Below are 8,177 nucleotides of genomic sequence, written 5' to 3' on the forward strand. Positions count from 1 at the left end.
TTTGGCATATGTTCAATTATAATTAATTCTTAAAAATAATATTATTTCAATACCGTTCTAGTTTGAAGACATTAAGTATCACCAAAGTTTATTTGCACGAATAAGGAACTAAGCCATGTCTAAAAAGTGGTGAAAGGAGAGGCTGGTTTTGGGGTAGTAAGAAGAGGAGGTAAGAATTGTCAAGTACAGCAATGAATCCAAGAGACTTCTTTTTGTACTTGCAAGGCAGTGTGATTTAATGTAAATATATTACTATTATACAATCCACACACTTACCACTACCTGAAATATCACTTATTTGTTTCCTTTTGTGTTTTCAATATTCACTATTAGAACATAAACTTTGTTTTCTTTTCTGCCTGGTATATAGTGGTAACTTAATGAGTATTTACTGAATTAATAATACACTTTCAAGATCTGTGGTAACTACTATGTGCAATATCGTGCTAGTGATACTGAAAATATATCAAGAAGCAATGCCTAGATCACATGTAGTAATCAGAAAGGCATAAAGGATAACTTAAAACAAAATGTAAAAAAATTGCTGGAGAAAATGATTTTTTTGGTAAGTGTGTTCAGATAACCAAGAGATTCACATGGTTTAATGACAGATGTCTTTGTGTAGGCACTGGCACTTGAACTTTGCCTTGGGTGATGTGTCATATATTATATATGGTGCAATATAAGGTAATCATTACACATGTTACAATACAGGGTAAATATGTACTAGTCATCCCATATTACAATACAGGGAAATCGTGAGACTGGATGCTCTGTCTGTTGGGACTGCGAACAATTTTTTTTTTTATTAGAGCAGAGAGTATAAATGAAAAGTAATTTGGAGACATGCGTACAATTATAAATGTTCTTAAAAAGATGAGGGACATTTTTTCCTGATTTAGTACACAAATGAGTGACATAATGAAAGAGGTATTTTAAGAAAATGAGTCTAGCAGTGATATTTAGGATATTTAGGGACGTTGTTGGAGTCTGAAACCTAGGTGACCACTTAAGAGATGATCGCAGTAATTTCTATATTAGATCATAAGGGCATAATGGCATAGTCACAATGGAGTGAGGCAAAATTCAAAAGACATTATAAAAGAAGAATCAGAAATTCGTAAGTAACTGGAGTAGAAGCTGAAGGGGAGCGATATGCCAAAAGTGATTAGAAGGTTTTGGTTCAGAGCGACAAGGAGAATGCTGTGTCTTCTAGATAGAGAAGTGTGGAGGGAGAATTGGTTATGAGGAAGATGACAGAGTTTGATTTAGTGTAGACACAGCTGGGGTCACATGGGTGAATGGATGAACTCAAACACATATACACCCCAATACTTTTTTCTTTAGGCACACAGACAGAGTTCAAGGATAATTTTCCAGTGCATCTCAGTAAGCGTTGGCTGACAGGGTACCACCCAAAGTAAGGAAACCTTGCCGCCATCGTTTTGGTTTGACGTGTACGTGCAGCCTGTTAAAATGTGTTTGATTCTCACACTTATTATTTAATTTATAGCTAGTTAGGTGTCTTCTTTCAATTCTGTTTAAAGACTTACAACTTAAGAAAGCTTCTCTATCTCTGGTCGCCATTTTGCAGGTGATTAATTCATTCAAGATTACTTATTTAGCACTTACGATGTGCCAGAAAAAAAAAATGCAAGGTGATAGAGATCCAGCTGCAAAAAAGAAAAGCCATGTTTCCTACTGCCTAGAAAGGAGATGATGTCCAGCTGAGGTCTTTGAGGTGAGTGGAAGTAAATCAGGCCAAAAGAAGAGAGAGGCAGAGTGTCCGAGACAACTTGGGCAGCATGTGTAAAAGCCTGAGAGAATTGAGCCTGGCACAGTCAAGGGGTGGCTCAGTATGACTGAATGGCACATTCTCAACATGATTATAATTTTGGTCCTTCGCCTTGGCTTCTATGGCTTATATCAGTGCATAAAAAGTAGATCCATTTCATAGGGGGGAATCAAAATAAGTAAATTAATTAATTAAATATAATGAATATGTGTAAAGTTGATGGTATACAAGTTTATATAAAAATAAATAACCTGACATTTTTGATCACGAGGAACTTAGCAAATAATCTATCTTTTTTTTATAGAAGTGATTCTTGTGGCCTCCTGGTTATCTAAAGGTCCTATTGCACTCATTATACTTGGAGAAAAGTGTAATAGAATATTTTGTACCATGACAAAGTTCTACACAATGCTGCTTGATATGCAAACATAGGAAAGAAAAAAATAATTTGCAAGTGGAGTTCAGAAACCTTCTGGAAAATGAGACTGAGACCTCAAATTTCAAATCTTTGGGGTCAAAAGTTAGGGAAACCCATTGGGGTGGCTGCAAGGAGAAGACATTAGTGACTCTGAAAGGGAACTTTAATCCAGTGACCTGAGTGTTGAGAGGGAGGGCAGACCTGGCAGCATGTGTGGCTGAGGTTAAGGGCCCTCAGGACTGGGACTCCTAGGACTGTATTGTGTTGACAGGAAAACTACTACAAATAAGAACATAAAGTCAGTATAGCTTGAGGTCCACAGTGGTAATGGAAAAGTTTCTGTTAAAAAGTACAGAATTAATTCTCAACAATGATGTGTGTAAGAAACAGAAGCAGTAATGAACAAGACAGTCTCCATTTTTTTCTTGTTGAGGGGTTTAGAAAGTGAATTAGCCTGCATTAGACCCAGTTGTGGATCAGGATGAGTGAATAATCGAAGACCAAGGAGTCCACAAAGGAGAGACCAAACTTCCTGCTGAAAAAAATGATTGTGCCTTTTTCAAAGATTAACGGGAAGAGAGGAAGAGTTGTGCCTATAACTATTTCATAGGATTGTTGTGAGGGTTAAACAAATTTGTGCTTAGAACATGGAACCATGTATGAGTTGAGAACTTGATTTAGTAAAATGGCTCATAAGGGAATATATGTATTCCAGAATGTGCTCTCAATAGAGAAACTATTAGGGAAGAAAATCATCAGAAGTTTTTTTTGATGAACATGAGAAAAAAATTAAAATGTCAAGTTGGTCTTAAATTTTCTTAGCCGAGACATCTATATTAGTAATCAACCAAAATAACCACGATGATTAAGTCTGTTGTGAAATTATTCTGTGCTCCTGGACAATTACAATGTGGGTGATGCAAACGCTCACCCCTGACACACTCTGTTTTAGTGACATATGAGGCTGATCATCTTAGTCTCACTTTTGTATATTGTTTTTTTTTCTTGAGACATGTTAGCATATCCAAACCAGGTAGGCTCCTATACCTGGGAGCAATTCTGTCTCAGTATCTGAAAATTAATGTTAGAGTTTCACGCCTCCTAAAGGGTGTCCTAATAGCTTCCATTAAGACCACTTCTCTTCAGCACTGAGGAGAGGAAGAGGAGAGAAACAGTCAGAGCAGTGAGCTCAGAGGGGTGAGAGCATATTTTCCCTAGAGTAGGTTTTAAGGTATAAATTTAGTAGATGGACTTGAGGCAAAGCCTTGCCATACGATATGTCTGACAGGGCTTCTACTGGTGCCATTTTGGGGATGAAACACTTCTGCATTTCTGCAGCATGTCTCATCTCATCTGGTTGTAATATGTACCATTATTTTCTGAGATCTAAAACATTTTTTAGGAATGTTCTCGATGTTACTGTCAAATAATCTTTAAGAAAAATAAGACGTTAGAAGATTATAAATGGGAAATTGACCCAACTTTAGAAAAAATATATATTTGTAAATCTATAATGGCTAATTCTATTATTTGTCTCTACTAGTGTTCTAGAATAGTTAGTGAACAGAGAACGTGACACTAGAAGTTAGCGCGGATTCAAAAAAATTGTGATAATCCTATTTCCTTCCATCTAGTGTTGCTGGGTTGGGGGATGAAGTATGTGTTGCAGAGTGTATTTGATCACTAACCATAAAACCATTGTGGGTAGAATAGGAAAATGGTGACTGAACTATTAGAGGCATCTTCATAAGTGGCTGGCCATTCAAACTCAAACGCGTATATACCCGAGTGAGTTCTATGTCCATTACTACAGACTAAGACCTACAGTTTTCTTCTCCAAAGAAAATGAAGCTTTCTTCTTAAATCTGCAAATAGAATTAAAATAAGAGGCCTAGCTAGTTACAAATTAAATAATACACGTGAGAATCAAACACATTTTAACAGGTCAAACCCAAATGATGGCGGCAAGGTTTCCTTACTTTGGTGGTACCCTGTCAGTCAATGCTTACTCAGATGCATTGGAAAATTATTCTTGTGTGCCTAGAGAAAAAAGTACTACATTTCATGTTTCAATGACCATTTCCCTTGAACAAAAAGACCTTAGGTAAAGAAGATTTCCCAAATGGCAGCTGTCGATTGAGCAGAATGCATCTGAGACATTGCAGTTTTGAGAGTTTGTACAAATGGCTATGCCCCTTACTCCTCCCCCCACCCATGGGGATTCAATTACATATAAATAACAAGAAGAAGATGAATGTTTCTGATGAAGGGCATAGTCTACATTACATAAGTAATTTTAGAGAAGTCAAAAATGATGGTGTGATGTGTTTCTATTTAGATGTCTGCTTTCAACATTGCATCTACTAATAGATATCGGAAATAAAAAAAAATAAAATGTAGCTCCCAAGTGGCCCTCCTCACCAGGATTCCAGGGTTAATAAAGACCCTTTCATCTAAGAATCCCACGATGGTAGCGCTTGCTTAGCTGTCACTGGGAAAAGGTCCCTACTCACACTGACGGAAAGTGTTGTGAGTTTTCTATAGTATTGGTTTTGTGCTTCCTTCCATATAACATAAGCTCAGTAAAGACAATAATTTCTTTCATGCTCTCACAAGTTCTAGTATGTTATTGATTATGCAATACATTTTCAATTCTCATTGTTTGTTGCCCTATTGGCAATAAATGTGTGTCCTCCCCCACCCCTCTTCCTCTCTTACTGTTCTCCAGTTGATAAAAAGTAGATTGCTTTTATTTAAAGAAAACTTACAAATTCTAAGTGTTTCCTCGTTCCTGTGAAGCCAAACTATTATCTTCTAGTTAAGTAAGCAGACAATGGATCAATACTGTGTCTTCTGAAATATCCATAGGACATTATCTATCAATATTAACCTCATTGGCTGGAAGTTACCATTTCTCTACAAATACTATCATTGAAATAGCTCCTCCTTGGCAGTTTTTTTTTTTTTTTAAATAAAATATATTAGAAACTGTACTTTAGAAAAATAACAGAGATTTATTCCTCCCTTTATTTTATGAAAGAAGTCAGGATTACCCTGATTTCTTGCTTCAGTTTTTTGCCTAGAATAGTACAATCTAAAATACATTTTGGTATCATTTACCAGAGTTAATTATAACATGCTAACTAATATGAACTATCTTAGTTTCCAATTTCATTAAACTCTATTACAATTACCTTTTATTATTTCAATCTTCAAAGTCCTTTGCTTTCGATGGTGGGAGTATGTGGGAAGTTTGGTGTAAAAATATTTTGGGTATTGGAAGATGAAATGACCTTTTTTATTACTCATTTTTGAATCATTTTTCACTTTTTGCAACAAAAAAGCACAAGTTACCATGGAAATGTATGATGGCTATATGTATCAAATGTAGGTTACGTTCAGTGGTCTCTTTGTTCTTTTAAGTGAGGAAAAAAATGTTTGAGTTAAATTATAGGAAATAAAAAGTGCTCTTAAATATTATCTAAAAATACACAGTTTTTGGTGGTATGATGTAACATTTGATAGCCCATGCAGGACAGTAGGACTATGTGGTATAGGATTAAGGGATGATGAAGGATGTCCCATTTATAGACACTGGGGGAAAATGTGTGGAAAACAAAGAAATGGTTTGGAAGCACACGTTCACACTCATGCTAGGTAGTTTTATTTTGGACTGCATCCTAAGTGCACTTCTTTTTTTTGACTTGTAATATAAATCTCATTACATGGTACAGATTAAGTACTTAAAAGTCTTGAATTTGTGCTTTAACTTGATGGGCAATGAGTCAGAGTTTTCAACCTTTATAAATTGAGTGTATTAATATGCACGTAGAACTAAATCCCACCTAGATGTCTGGCAAGCAGAGAGTATTACTGAAATTTAAAGATGGGGACTATTAAAGAAATGCCATATCTGGAGATGAACAGTCTGACTCAGAACACACGAGTTCTGGGCCTCAGAACTGGTCTTGGAATATTACATTTGATCAGTTATTTTGACTCTCAATCTCCTCTCTCTTTTTTTTTTTTCTATAAAGAGAGTACTAATTTGAAAGAAATGAGAATGTGAGAATGAATTAATTATTGCATAAGTGACTTGAAGATTCAAAAACAATCATCACACAAGTGCTCAGATTCTATAAAGGGTGCAGCCTTCAATCACTTCCCTCCCTTTCCCAAATACCAGATCTAAGGGCTGTGGAGAGCTTCGTTTCCCCAACTGTTCTTTCTCATCATGGGCAAAATTTTGGGAAAAAAAAAGACAGTGCTCAATTTATGTTTTTCACACCTAATGAGGTGAGAAATTCTAGGCAGGCCCAAGAAACATTTTCAGTGTACTGGAATTTGATCTCTGTGAAATTTAGCAGTTTCATTGTGACAGTTTTAGCTTAATTTTACATAGTTTTCCCTTGCATTGTTTTAAGTCTATGTTAGCTTTTCTTTCCTAATAACACAGATGGCACCAAAAACAAACCAGTGAAATCCTGTTTTTTTTGAAAGAAAAAAAAAAAAAAATTAGATAATAATTTACATAAAGAATCTCAGACGAGAGAAGAACCCTTTTTAAATATAATGGTAGAATAAGAATTTTCCAAATTCATTAGGACTGTAGTTTTAAAAAAGACAAGACATAAAATATTATTGTCATTAAAATGTAATATTCACTGGGTATTGATAATGAATAGTCTGTGTAAAGTTTTTATTATGTGGGCATAGCTTAAGACGTTGGAAAAAATATTTACCCAGCATGTTTGTGTTAATAGTAATTTTTTTTTTTTTGCCTGCTAATTCTTCAAAAGCATATTAATTCCTTCAGGTCACTAAGTATGCACAGCTATAGTATTATTACCTTTGTGCAATTAAGTAATAATCTCCATAAGTTTATAAATTACACTAAGGAAACAACTTAACTCACTAAGAAAGTAGGACTAACTATACTATTTGATAGGTTATCTTGTCATCCTGTCAAATCTAGATAGCCCAGTGGTGGGGGTGGGAGGTTTAAAAATATATTTTTAAAATGAGAGAAAATTGTCTATGGCCATGCCACCCTGAACAAGCCCGATCCCGTCTGATCTCAGAAGCTAAGCAGGGTTGGGCCTGGTTAGTACTTGGATGGGAGACCACCTAGGAAGATCAGTGTTGTAGGTGTAAAAAATAAAAAATAAGGGATTGCAACCTGTGAGGTCAACCAAGGGTTGTCTTGCCAAAAAAGAAAAAAAAAAATGAGAGAAGATTGGACTGCATACTAGCAATTACTCACTTTTCTTCACAATTGCATTTTCTCATTCTTACAACATCTTAGATGATTACACTAGTTTCCTAATCAGCCCTTTGATTCCAAATTTAATATACTGGCTGATAGATGTCTTTCTAAAGTACTTTAGTTATTTCTATGCTCAGTAACAAGTAGTGAGTGAGTCCTCACAGTCTGAGATTCTCCACTATACATTAATGTTATCCCACCATTCACTCCAAGTCCAATCGTTCCACCAAAACTTGCTGAAAATAGCGTGAGTGCGAATCAGACTCTTGGGGTATCAAACTCAACACTCACTCACTCAGGCAAGTTGCTCACACACTCTGTGCCTCAGTTCCTCATTTGTTGAATGGGAATGACAATAATAATCCTCACCTTGCAGAGCTTTTGTTAGAACAAAAAGTGTTAAAACATGTAAATGCTTAGAGTGGTACCTTGCATACAGTAAGTGCTCATGAAATATTAGAGATTACTCTTGTACTGCTGTCCCTCTGACTTTGTTTTTGCTGTTACTACTAACATGTCTCCCCGTTTCTGCATATCAAATTACCATTCCTCTTCAAGACCAGGTGCTTTATCTTTTATAGAATTCATATGACCATTAAAACTAAATGTTATGCTATAAATGACTGGAGTCTGGTTCACCCCTATCAAAGTGCACTCCTCTGAGTGGATTTCAGTTGCATGCCCAGGAGCCATTGTTC

At 35.7% G+C, this 8,177-nt stretch overlaps 1 pseudogene; it reads left to right on the forward strand.

Moving 5' to 3' along the window:
* Positions 1 to 7,246: 7,246 nt before the first annotated feature.
* On the forward strand, positions 7,247 to 7,364 carry LOC111745452 (annotated as a pseudogene).
* The last annotated feature ends 813 nt before the right edge of the window (positions 7,365 to 8,177 follow it).

This window comes from Pteropus vampyrus, unplaced genomic scaffold (assembly GCF_000151845.1).
Source record: "Pteropus vampyrus isolate Shadow unplaced genomic scaffold, Pvam_2.0 Scaffold155, whole genome shotgun sequence".
Taxonomy (NCBI): domain Eukaryota; kingdom Metazoa; phylum Chordata; class Mammalia; order Chiroptera; family Pteropodidae; genus Pteropus; species Pteropus vampyrus.